Source organism: Mastigoproctus giganteus, chromosome 14, assembly GCF_048544385.1.
Source record: "Mastigoproctus giganteus isolate SK-2022 chromosome 14, ASM4854438v1, whole genome shotgun sequence".
In the NCBI taxonomy this organism is placed as follows: Eukaryota; Metazoa; Arthropoda; class Arachnida; order Uropygi; family Thelyphonidae; genus Mastigoproctus; species Mastigoproctus giganteus.
The window spans coordinates 107,691,725-107,703,417 of record NC_143588.1 but is presented as its reverse complement, the minus strand read 5'-3'; the positions used below and the strand labels follow the sequence as shown (position 1 = coordinate 107,703,417).

The 11,693-nt window shown below is 36.6% G+C and overlaps 1 long non-coding RNA gene across 1 annotated transcript in view; it reads right to left on the bottom strand.

The window, feature by feature from the left end:
• Window positions 1–599: 599 nt before the first annotated feature.
• The window catches only part of LOC150075511 (uncharacterized), a 33,570-nt gene continuing 22,476 nt past the window's right edge, over window positions 600–11,693 (bottom strand). The window contains exon 3 of the long non-coding RNA XR_016547920.1: window positions 600–715. This is a non-coding gene — a long non-coding RNA (uncharacterized LOC150075511). The remainder of the gene's footprint in view (window positions 716–11,693) is intronic.

The window sequence follows — 11,693 nt, the reverse complement described above, 5'->3', positions numbered from 1 at the left end:
AGATTATCTGAGTGCGAAAATTTCTTGCCACATATTTCACAAACAAGTTTCTCCAGCGACTGAAGTAATACACGAGTTTGTAGGCTGCCCGAGTGTGAAAATGCCTTGCTCTCTGGCCGTGAAATTTTTTGTGACATATTACACAATTAAAGGTCTTCAATTATGTCTGAACTAAAATGCACCTCTGAAATTTCCCTTCAATGTTTCCTAGGAGAAGAGTTCTCTAGACTATCAATCTATACTGTTTGAAGAAAATGTACATGCCATTTACTTGACTAGAGAACAGTTTTTCTTATGTATAGTTTTCTGTAATAAATATTTTCTGAGATAAACATACTGCTTGGCTTCCCCCTACATGTATTTCACAAAAGAATTTTTTCCTGAATGATATCATCTCACAGGTTATACATTTCAAAAATTTCTACTTATTTTTTATTTACCTATTTTAACATTTTAAATTTCAAAATGACTTTTTGTTATTTTTACAATCCTTCCTTTCTGGACAAAGTAATTCTGCTTACTGAACTAACTAGTGAACTTTTTTTCTATCATTTTGAGTGAGAAAATTTCAAGAACCAATAACACATTTTTTGCCTGTTGATGTCTGGCATAATTACTTTATTTATTATGGTTACTTCCAGAACATATTGTTAATATTACTTTGTTCTGAATTCCTGCTCCTGTATGCCTTAATCGAAAAATTAAGTTGATGAATCTGAAAATAAAATAAAGAAAATATTAGAAATTAGTCAATGCAGCTTTCAAAATGAAGTTTCCTTACAGAAATAATTAGTTCCAAAATAGAAAGCTTCAACACATATTCAAATTTTGATCAATAATTTTAACTATAACACTTGGAAAAGTCATTTTATGCATTATAAAATTCACTCATAAAATCTGAAATTCTTTTATGAAATTTTTCCATTTCTTACAACATGAATATTGTAAAGTGGCCAAAATCATTGAATATTATTCTCAATGCATGCAGAAATGATGCAGGAAAGATGAGAGGGGTAACTAATGTATGCTTGCAACTCTACCCTTATTGTTTTTGTGTACACTGATAACATTCTTTGCATTTTTGGTTTTGTGTTTATTGATATGAAGAATTTTGATATTATTTATTGGATTTCTGGAAGGCTTTTGAAACTGTGCAACAGTTTCAAACAGGATGCTAGAATCAGCTCACGGGTATTTGCCAATGATATTTACTTATTTATTTATACACGATGACTATCTCTGTGTACAAGGGAATGGTTACGCAGTTAGATATGATGTTCTCTGAGCAATGCAGCTAAGCTGCAGATTGGTCATGGGTTCTGTCAATGATTTACAGGAATTTTGGTAGAAGGGTTAAGGAGATGATTATCCTATTGTATAAGGTAATGGTCAGGTCACATGCTGAGTACTCCATACAAGTCTGGAGGCATCATTTTAAGAAGGATGTACAGCTGCTGAAACGTGCAGCGAGATTGGTGAAAGGAACAAAGGAGTGCTCTTAACAAGGTGATCTGATTGAGGTGTTTAATATTTTGAATGGATTCAGCAAGCATATTACTGATGATATTCTGCCTCTTGCTCAGACTACACACTCAGACAAGACAAATTTAAATTGAGGGAAGACAGTTGCAGAATTGAGGGAGGACAGACTGCTGAAATAAACTTCCATCTGTTGTGCAAGTTGATAACTTAAATTCAAGAACTGGACAAACTATTGGAGGGGATGAATAGGTGAAATGAGAGGGTTTTTTTATTTAATAAAATTTTTTTTTTGGCTGATGCCATATAAGCTTACTTTCTGCATCATTTGCTAATACTAAAAAGTATAAAATGCACACATATGACACTTAGTTATGATTCCAGTTACACTAAATAAAAAATGTTTTATTTTTATAGGCATAATGCAGATACATACATATATATACAGGTGTTTCAAAAGTGATGATCAATAATTTAAAGGTGAACTGTACAGACAAGCCTAGTTGTTGTTGTTGTTGTTTTGGTGTTTATTGGCGCATCGACAACGGAGATCATAGTGCGCCAGTTCATTGATTATACAATGTTCTCTTTATATAAATCTTGTTCGAATGTGAAAGGTTAACTGTTTCTGCGGTATTATACTATTATTTACAGCAGATGGTATATGTTGATTGTTTGTATGAATCTAAAAATATCTGACACGTGTTCTTTGTCACCTATAAGATCTTCAAGGGTGATGTTTTGGTTTCCTTTATATAATGATGAAAAAATTCGGTGATCATTTTCATATGTTGGGCATTCTATTAGTATATGTTTAACTGTTTGGATAGTATTGCATACTTGGCATCTTGGGGGTTCTTCTGCACGTAATAGATGACCATTTGTTAAATGTGTATGGCCTATCCGCAATCTGGTCAGAACTACTTCTTCTCTCCTTGATTTCTTATGCTCGTTTTCCAGTGCTCAACTTTTGGTTTTATTTCATATAATTTATTCCCTGTTTGTTTTTGCCAGAGTTCTTGCCACTGGATTAGACAGCGATTTTTAATGATTGGCTTGTAGTCATTGTGTGGAACTGTGAAATATTGTTCTTGAAGGTTATTGGTTGATTTTGCAATTCTATCCGCTGCTTCATTTCCTTTTATCCCTTTGTGTCCTGGTATCCAGCAGAAACGTATATCTTGTTTTTTATTTGTGAAGTCTGTTAGTATCCTTTTAATTTGCTTGAGTACTGGATGGGTTATATTGCTTGTGTTTTGTATGACTTGGATTACACTTAATGAATCACAGTATATTACTGCTCTCAAGTGGTAGGTGGTTCTGAAATGCTCCAGGGCTATCTGAATTGCTACTAATTCTGCAGTGTAGACACTGCATTCTTTTGGGAGTTGGCGTGACAATGTATTATCTGGGAATACTGCTGCTGCTCCAACATGGTTCTCTGATTTTGATCCGTCTGTATATATTGGTATGTGATTGGGATATTGCATTCTATGTGCTGCATGCAGTTGTTGAAAGTTGCTGTCTGACAAAGTATTTTTATTCCAGTTTTGTGTGAGGAGTTCATAGGCTGTGGTATGGTTTATCCATGGTGGATCTATATGTCCTTCTTGGTTTGCAACGTTGTCTATTTTTAGATCATGTGTTATCAGTAGCTCCTGTAGTCTGATGCCTAGAGGCTGGTTTGCTCTTTTGCGGTTCTTATATATGTTTTCCCATTTTGGCGAGAATAAAGTTATCCAAGTCGGATGGTCTCTTATGGGTCTTATCCTGTAAGCATACAGCAATGACAACTGTTGTCTCCTCAGGAACAGTGGTGGTTCATTAGCCTCTGTATAGAGACTGTATATAGGGGATGTGCGGAAAGCTCCTGTTGCTATTCGAATTGCGCTATGGTGAATCGGATCTAGCCATTTGAGGGCGCTCTTTCTTGCTGATGCATAAACCGGTGCTCCATAATCTATTTTTGACCTTACTAGTGCTTTATACAAGTTGAGCAGGGTATAACGGTCTGCCCCCCAAGATGTTGTTGTTAAGACTTTAAGAATATTAAGTTGTTTCATACATTTTATTCGTAGTTCTTTTATATGTTCTACAAAGGTCAATTTGCTGTCTAGAATAAGTCCAAGAAATTTTACACTTTGTTTAACTGGTATTGTGTTACCTTGTAATATTAGTTCAGGTTCGGGATGTAAATTTCGTTTTCTACAGAAATGTATGCAGACTGTTTTTCCTTTTGATATTCTAAACCCGTTTTTCTGAGCCCAATGACTTACGTTGTTAATTGCACATTGTAGTTGTCTTTCTATTGTTCCCATGTTCTGTGCTTGGTATGAAATACTGAAGTCATCTACATATAATGCATATGACACTGTGGGTGGTAGTTGTTTTGTGATGCTATTTATTTTTATTGAAAATAGTGTGGCACTCAGGACGGACCCTTGCGGAACTCCTTCTTCTTGTTTATATGGTTTTGACATGGTGTTTTGTACTCTAACTTGAAATGTTCTATTTTTCATGAAATTTTGAATGAATAGTGGTAAATGTCCTCTGAGTCCTGCATCGTGGATATCTTGTAATATACCGTGTCTCCATGCCGTGTCATAAGCCTTTTCTATATCAAAAAATACAGTAACCATATGCTTTGAGGTTATAAATGCATCTCTTATATCTGCTTCTATTCTTACAAGGTGATCTAATGTGGATCGATTGTGTCTAAACCCACACTGCATATTGGTGAACCAGTTAGTTGTCTCCAAAAACCAGACTAATCTTTTGTTGATGATCTTCTCTAGTACTTTGCTTAAGCAGCTTGTGAGGGCTATCGGACGATAGTTGTTTGGGTCCTTCTGATCTTTATTGGGTTTTTGGAAAGCTAACACTATTGCATGATGCCACGCTTCAGGATATTGGTTTTCTAGAAATATGCGGTTGTACAGTTGAAGGAGGTTTTCTATCTCTTCCTGCTTTAGGTGTTTAAGCATATCATAGTGTATGTTGTCTGGTCCAACTGCACTTGGTTTTGTTTGTGATACTGCTTGACGTAATTCATGTATTGTAATTGGTTGGTTGTAGGATTCAATCCTTTTAGTATTAAAATTAATTCTGTTTTTTTCTGTTTTCTCTTTATAGGTCAAAAATTCAGTATTGTAGGATTGTTTTGGACGATACTTTAGCAAACGTTTCACCTAGTATATTAGCTATCTCTGATGGTTCGGTAATGCTTTCTCCATTCCAATGTAATACCAGTGATGGTTGGTTTTTATACTTCCCATTCATTTTTCCTATTTTATTCCATATTATTTTTGTGTTTGTTGTTCTATTTATAGAGGAAGTAAACTGGATCCAGGAAGCTTTTCTGGCTTTTTTCCGTGTATACCTAGCTAGTGCTCGTGCTTGCTTAAATTTTATCAGATTATCTGTTGTAGGATATCTCCGGAACTTATTCCAGGCTTTGTTTTGTTCTCTTCTTGTTTTCATGCAATTTTCGTCCCACCAGGATTTTGGGTGCAATGGAAAACGAGTCGAGGTTGTGGGTATTGTTTGTTTGGCTGCTTGTATTAAGGTATCTGTGACGTGCTTTAGAGCATCATCGACCGATGTTTCTTGGATGATTTGTGGATTAAATATTGCCAGTTCTCTAAATTTTTCCCAGTTACCTTTTTCTATTTTCCAGCGGGGTGGTCTGTTTGGGTGGCAAGGTAGGTTTCTGGTCAGTATGGTGATTACTGGGTAGTGGTCACTGCTGTATGGGTTTTCTATTACTTGCCACTTTAATTCCGGTAGGAGTGAAGGGGTGCATATGGTTAGGTCTACTGCTGAGGTTGTGCGACTAGGAAAGTGAAGATACGTATGTTTGCCATTATTGAGTAGAGAAAGGTTATGATGGTCTATTATTCTTTCTATTATCCGTCCTCGTCTATTGATATCAATGTTTCCCCACAGTTGACTATGGCCATTCAGGTCCCCCATTATACAGAAAGGTGATGGGAGTTGGGAGATTAGTTGGTCTATTTCCTCAAATGGTATATTTGGTCTTGGTGGAAGGTACATTGAACAGATGGTTACCCTAAATTTCAGTGTTATTCTCACAGCTATCGCTTCTATATTGCTGTTTAAAGGAATGTGTTCGGTTGGGATATGGTTATGGACTAAGATGGCTACACCTCCATGTGTTGACCTTTCTCTTAATCTGTCTTTCCTATACAGTCTATAATTTTTCACTGAAAGGGTGTCTTGTTGTCTAAGGTATGTCTCTTGTAGACAAAAACATATTGGCGTATGTTGTGTTATTAAATACTGGACATCGTCGTAATTGGCACGTAGTCCTCTACAATTCCACTGGATGAACTGATCCATTATTTGGTTTTTCTAGGGCTTCCGGGTTGCTTCCGAAATGGAGCATTCTTATGCTTTGTCTTATCTTTTTTAGGATAGTTTGGTCTGTCCATGTCATTTTTTCTTCTTCTGTGAAAATTTCTAATACTGGTTCTTCAGTTGTGTTTATTTTTCCTATTTCCATCTGTTCGGTTTTCTTTGGTGTTTATAAGTTTAGTTCGGTTTTCGTTGTGATGCTGATTTGTGGATATCTGTTCTGTGTGAAGAGAAATTGAGGTATTCACTATTTTCTCCTGTTTCTGTGCCTTCAATCCAGTAGATGATTCTTTTGGCATCATGGAAATTTCGGTTTGAACCTCTACTGATTTATATTGGATTACTGCTTGTGCATATGTTGGCTTGTTTGTAGGCCGTGCTGTATTATTCTCCTTGCTTCTTGGTACGTTGTGTTGTGTTCTGTTTTGTATTTCTGAATTAGTTTCTCTTGTTTCCATTTTTCACACGTTTTTGAGTAGGCTGGGTGTTCCCCTTTACAGTTTGTGCATTTCAAGATGTTGGCAGAGCAAACTGTAGTCTCGTGTTCTTTAGAATCACACTTTGCACAGGTGGCTGAGTTCTGCATGCCATTTGTGAATGTCCAAATTTCTGACATTTGTAACAACGTAGTGGATTTGGTATGTATTGTCGTACTTGGCAGTTCAGATATCCGGCTTTGATTGTTGCTGGAGGGTTTTGGAGTATTAAATGTTATGATAAGGGTTCTTGTTGGAATTATATTTCCATCCCTTCGGATATTAATTCTCTTCACTCCTGTAACTCCTTGGCTTCTTAATTCTTCTGTGAGCTCTTCCTCTGACACATTTAAGAGGTCCCACTCTGAGATCACCCCTCTGGAAGAATTCAGTGTGTTGTGTGGTGTTACAACTACTGGCATTCTTCCAAAAATTGTTGTTGAAAGTAATTTCTGGGAGTGTTTGGGATTTTCTGTTTCCACTAGTATGTCTCCAGATCTCAGCCGTCGAACTGACTTGGGAGATCCTACTAGACCCTCTAATGTTTTCTGGATTACAAACGGAGACATACTTCCTAATGTCTGATCTCCTGTCGCATGTATGACAATGAACGTTGGTATTTTTGGTGGGTCCATATCTGTCTTTTGTCTCTTTGATTTTGTGTTTTCTGTTTCACTACTTGGTAGAGCTTTCTCTTGAAGCCCTATAGTACTAGTAGTTAATTTACTACTCATGTTTGCTCTTTTGGCCCTGGGAGTGTTACTTTCCTCTCCCAGGTTACCAGCCCCGCCACGTGGAGGCAAGAGCAGTGCCTCTTAGTGACCAAGCGGCTGTGTAAGTTAGATTAGTAAAAGTGAGAATAAGAGAAAAAATAAGAAAGGTGAGTTTCCTTTCTGTGTCTTTACTTACTGATTGTAAGATAAAGAGCTGCTTCACAAAAAATAATAGGATTCTAACGAGGAAATTAAAGAAACTTGTTTATTTTTAGCACTCTATATATCACTGGGAATCGCTTAGTCACTAATAAATCGCTTGGCACCTGGGGCCGACAAGCCTAGTAAACATGGGTCCTTAAGTGAATCGTTTTCGAGATATTGCACATTTCTAGTAGAGATCCGCTGCTGACTTGTTTGTTTAGGTTATGCTCATTCTCTCCCTTCACCCTCTCTCAATGCTCTGAGATGTACCAGGCATACCAGTACTTGTCAAAGGATAGTCAACATGGAAAAGAGGTTACAACAACAAAGAGTATGCATTTCATGTATGGTAAAGCCAACAGCAGACCACTCAAGACTGCATGTTTGTACCAAGAAGCATTTCCCAAGTGGAGGCAGCGTAACAGGCACACATTCATCAGGGTACATCAATGCCTTAGAGAACATGGGCACTTCACACATGGAGTACGAGCAGGTAGGCCCAGAAGCATAACACCTGATGCTGAGGAAAGGGTGTTAGAAAGAACAGAACAAAATTCAGGAATTTTGACAAGGAGGGTTGCTCTGCATGAGCAAGTACTGAGTCATAGCAGTGTATGGCAAATTTTACATTGCCAATTACTGTACCCCTACCATATCCAGCATGTACAAGGTCTCAGCAATACAGACTTCCCTCCCCAAGTGAACTTCTGCCAGTGGATGCAACAACAGTGTGTCCTGAACCCCCAATTTTTAAACAATATTTTGTTCACTGACAAGGCTGGGTTTATTCGTAATGGTATTTTTAATTTTCATAACTGTCACATTTGTCCGACGAACATCCTAATGCAATTCACGAGTCACATCAGCAACATATGTCGTTGAATGTCTGGGCAGGACTACCAGGAGACTGTCTAATTGGACCACACTTTCTGCCAAACAGGCTAACAGGAGAGCTGTACCTTCGGTTTCAGTGGAATGTTCTTCCAGACCTCCTTCATAATGATAATGTTCCACATCGGCAACGCCAGAACGTGGTTTATGCATGATGGTACACTGGCACATTTTGCTCGAGTTGTGACTCGGTATCTAACTAGAAGGTATAGCCAATGGTGGATAGGTAGAGGTGGAGACCTCTAATGTGGCCTCCCAGATCACCAGACTTAAATCCTATGGATTTTTGTATCTGGGGTCATGTAAAAAGCTTGGGGTACACTTCTGACATTAACACAGTTGAGGAAATGCAGAGTCGAGTTGAATGAGTCTTTCAGAAAATCAGAAATGACCTACCTAGGAATGCTTGAGAGGATTCACAACTCAATGTAGAGAAGACTACAAAGTTGTGTACGGATGCAAGGACAGCATTTTGAACACCTTTTGTAACATCCTATAGCATGTAACATCTGTAAAATCCTGTAGTGTTGAAACCAAAAATGTATTATCTTATGTTTAATAAAACCACCCTTAGCAAAGGATTCACAGCTTTTTGCTAAACTAGTGCTCCCATAGTCAGTGGCAGATCTTAAGAGAAAATGTGCATTATCTTGAAAATGGTTCATTTGCGGCCCGATGTTCACGGGACTTTTTTGCTTATTTTAGTTCGTACTTTTCACCTTCAAATTATTGACCATTTTTGAAACACCCTGTATATGAAATTGATATATCCAACTAGCAAAATACACAACTTTCTCAATTCCAAATAATCTGGCAAAAGTTTCTTCTCTTATCATTAAAAGGAAGAACACTTGCAGATATGTGTATTCTTTTGTTGTTTCAACTACTTTTAAAGAGCCTTGTCAACCCTAGAATGTTTTTGGGTTTACAAATGGATATCATTTTGCTGCAGTTCTTTTCAAATGGCTCTGTGATTTTTTTGTTTTTAATTCCTTGTGCACTGTTAAGTTCCATAAGTTAAATTCATGAACAACAACATATTTCTTCTTTTCATTTTCTATTTTTCTATTAACTTCAATTTTATCCTCGACACTTTAAGATTTTTGGTTGCCACCTGTTATAAAATTTTATACCATATATCAGTGCTTTTTTGTAAAAAAAAAATAGGTGCCGGTACTCATTCTTTGCTAGCAGGAAAAATGAAAATTAAAAGGATAGGAAAAGTACTCTAAAATTTTTTTTTTCTGATACTGTTACTTTAGTAGTGATGTTTTTAGAATAAGATAACACTTTTGAATGTCATCTTAATAGTTAACACAGTATATTAAACATAAATTTATTATTCAAGTATATAAAAAAATAAGTAAAATGTGAGTAAAATAAGTAAAAAACAATAACATAAGTAAAAATAATTTCATAATAAAGTTTTTGTGGAATATTCCAAATTATTATTAAGTTCTAATCCGACACCCTATGCCATGGGTCGGCAACCTTTTTTGAGTGAAGAGCATTTTTGATCTAATTTTTTTTTGATTTAATTTTGATCTAAGAGAGAGAGAATCCGAAGAGCCACACCTCGGTTCAAGTTGGGAGGAGAGAGGGGAGGCGAGAGTTTTTAAGAAATAGAATAAGAGTGGGAAGGTGTTTATAAAAAAATATATATTTTGAAATATTATTTATTAATACTGAAAAAAACGTAACAAACATCCAATTAGGTACAAATTAATGTGACTTTTGCTGACTAACTTCTTGAGTGAGTCTCTCAACATCATGTGAGTATGTCGTAATTAAACATGCTGAGCTTTAAACATGCTCGCATTGTTCAGCTGATGGTTTCTTGATTTATTTTTAATATAGTTCGTGTTCAAAAATATTTGCTCGCAGAAATACGTCAAACCAAAAACTGAGAGAAGTCCAAATGCAAATATTTTCAAATTTATATATGGATCTGGTAAGCTATTCCACGCATCGAACACAATTTGGTCTGCATTTTAAACTCATCTATTGCCGTCCATTTGTGTAGAATTGCAAAGGGCAACCTTTTGCCTCTCCAAATCCTCAATTTCAGTTTTAAGGCATTTTAGTCTTGCACTCCAGGTGTCTTTGATTTTTAAGTCCTCTTAACTCCATTTCAAATTGCGCTTCGTGTGGGCTGTAAAGTTAAAGAAACGCAATTATGTGTTAAAAGAGCTGCATGCGGCTCGCAAGTCGCAGGTTGCCAACCCTTTTTAATGTCAATCTACATAATGGTCTCCTTGCTGGCGGCGGTATGGTGTTTGAAGACAGAAGTTGGGTTGAGCGATCAATATTGAGAATGAGGGGTCTGAACACTACTGTTCTGACAGTGAGGAAGATGTTTCACATTTTTTGTAAAATTTATACCGCTTTCACAAAGAATTGTTGGACCAGAAGAGTTGGTTGGAAAAGAAGCATCCTATATCAAAAATAAAGAGTAATCCCTGTTGTTTTCTATATAGACAATATCTTAACAATAGACAGTAAAAAAAGCATACAGTCAGTCCTCCTATAACACGTTTTGTTGGCCATCAACTATTCACGAAAGTGCACACCCAATGTCTTGAGCTGGATATCATCATACTTCTCTCCATTGGTGATTTCTTTCTACTTCTGACTCTTTCTTTCTTTCTTTCTTTCTTTCTCTCTCTCTCTCTCTCTCTCTCTCTCTCTCTCTCACGGTAACTCGGGAATTTTTTTTTTTTTTTTTTGGCTGGTGCAGCATAAGCATAATAAACATGGCTAATAAAATAATAATAACAAGTCACGTGTCAATATTATGTAACAATCAACCAACAGCAAATTTCAAACAAATTTACCAGATTCTGAGTGGTGCATGCTCTTTTAACTCACGACGCAGGGTGAATACAATACGAAACACACAAAATATGACAGTTCACACTACTAACAACTTGCTAGAGAGAACATGTTAAAATGCAAATTGCACCAAGATTACACTCACTAATTACTACTCTACAAACACGGAACATCTTCTTTGTGTATCTGTAAACATGCCTCAAACAGAAATGTATTAGCAACATTTGGAAGCGCCCTCTGCCATCCTATAACCAAACATCAATTTTAAAAGGAAATCCGCGTAAAAATAAACAATGGAGGAAACTATTTGTTTTTAAAAAGTTCATTTACCATTAGCGTTAGTAAAGGCACGTGATGCAAGAAAGCAAGCTTATATAGCATCAGACAAAAAAAAAGACAAAAAAAAACACCACTTCTCATTTCATGCATCCACCCGCTCCAAATGTCTGTCTAGTTCTGCCTTGAATCTATTTAAGATATCAACTTCTACAACGACAGATGGAAGTTTCTTACAGCTATCAACCATCCGCTGGCTAAAGGCAAACTTTCGCACATCTATCGTACATCCGGCTTTCCTCAATTTAAATTTACGCCCTCTCAGATTATTCTGAACAAGAGGAAGAATTCCATCAGCATTGAGCATGCTCAAACCATTCAAGGCTTTATACACCTCAATCACATCACCTCACAGATGCCTAGTCCCCAGACACTAATTTGCAAAACT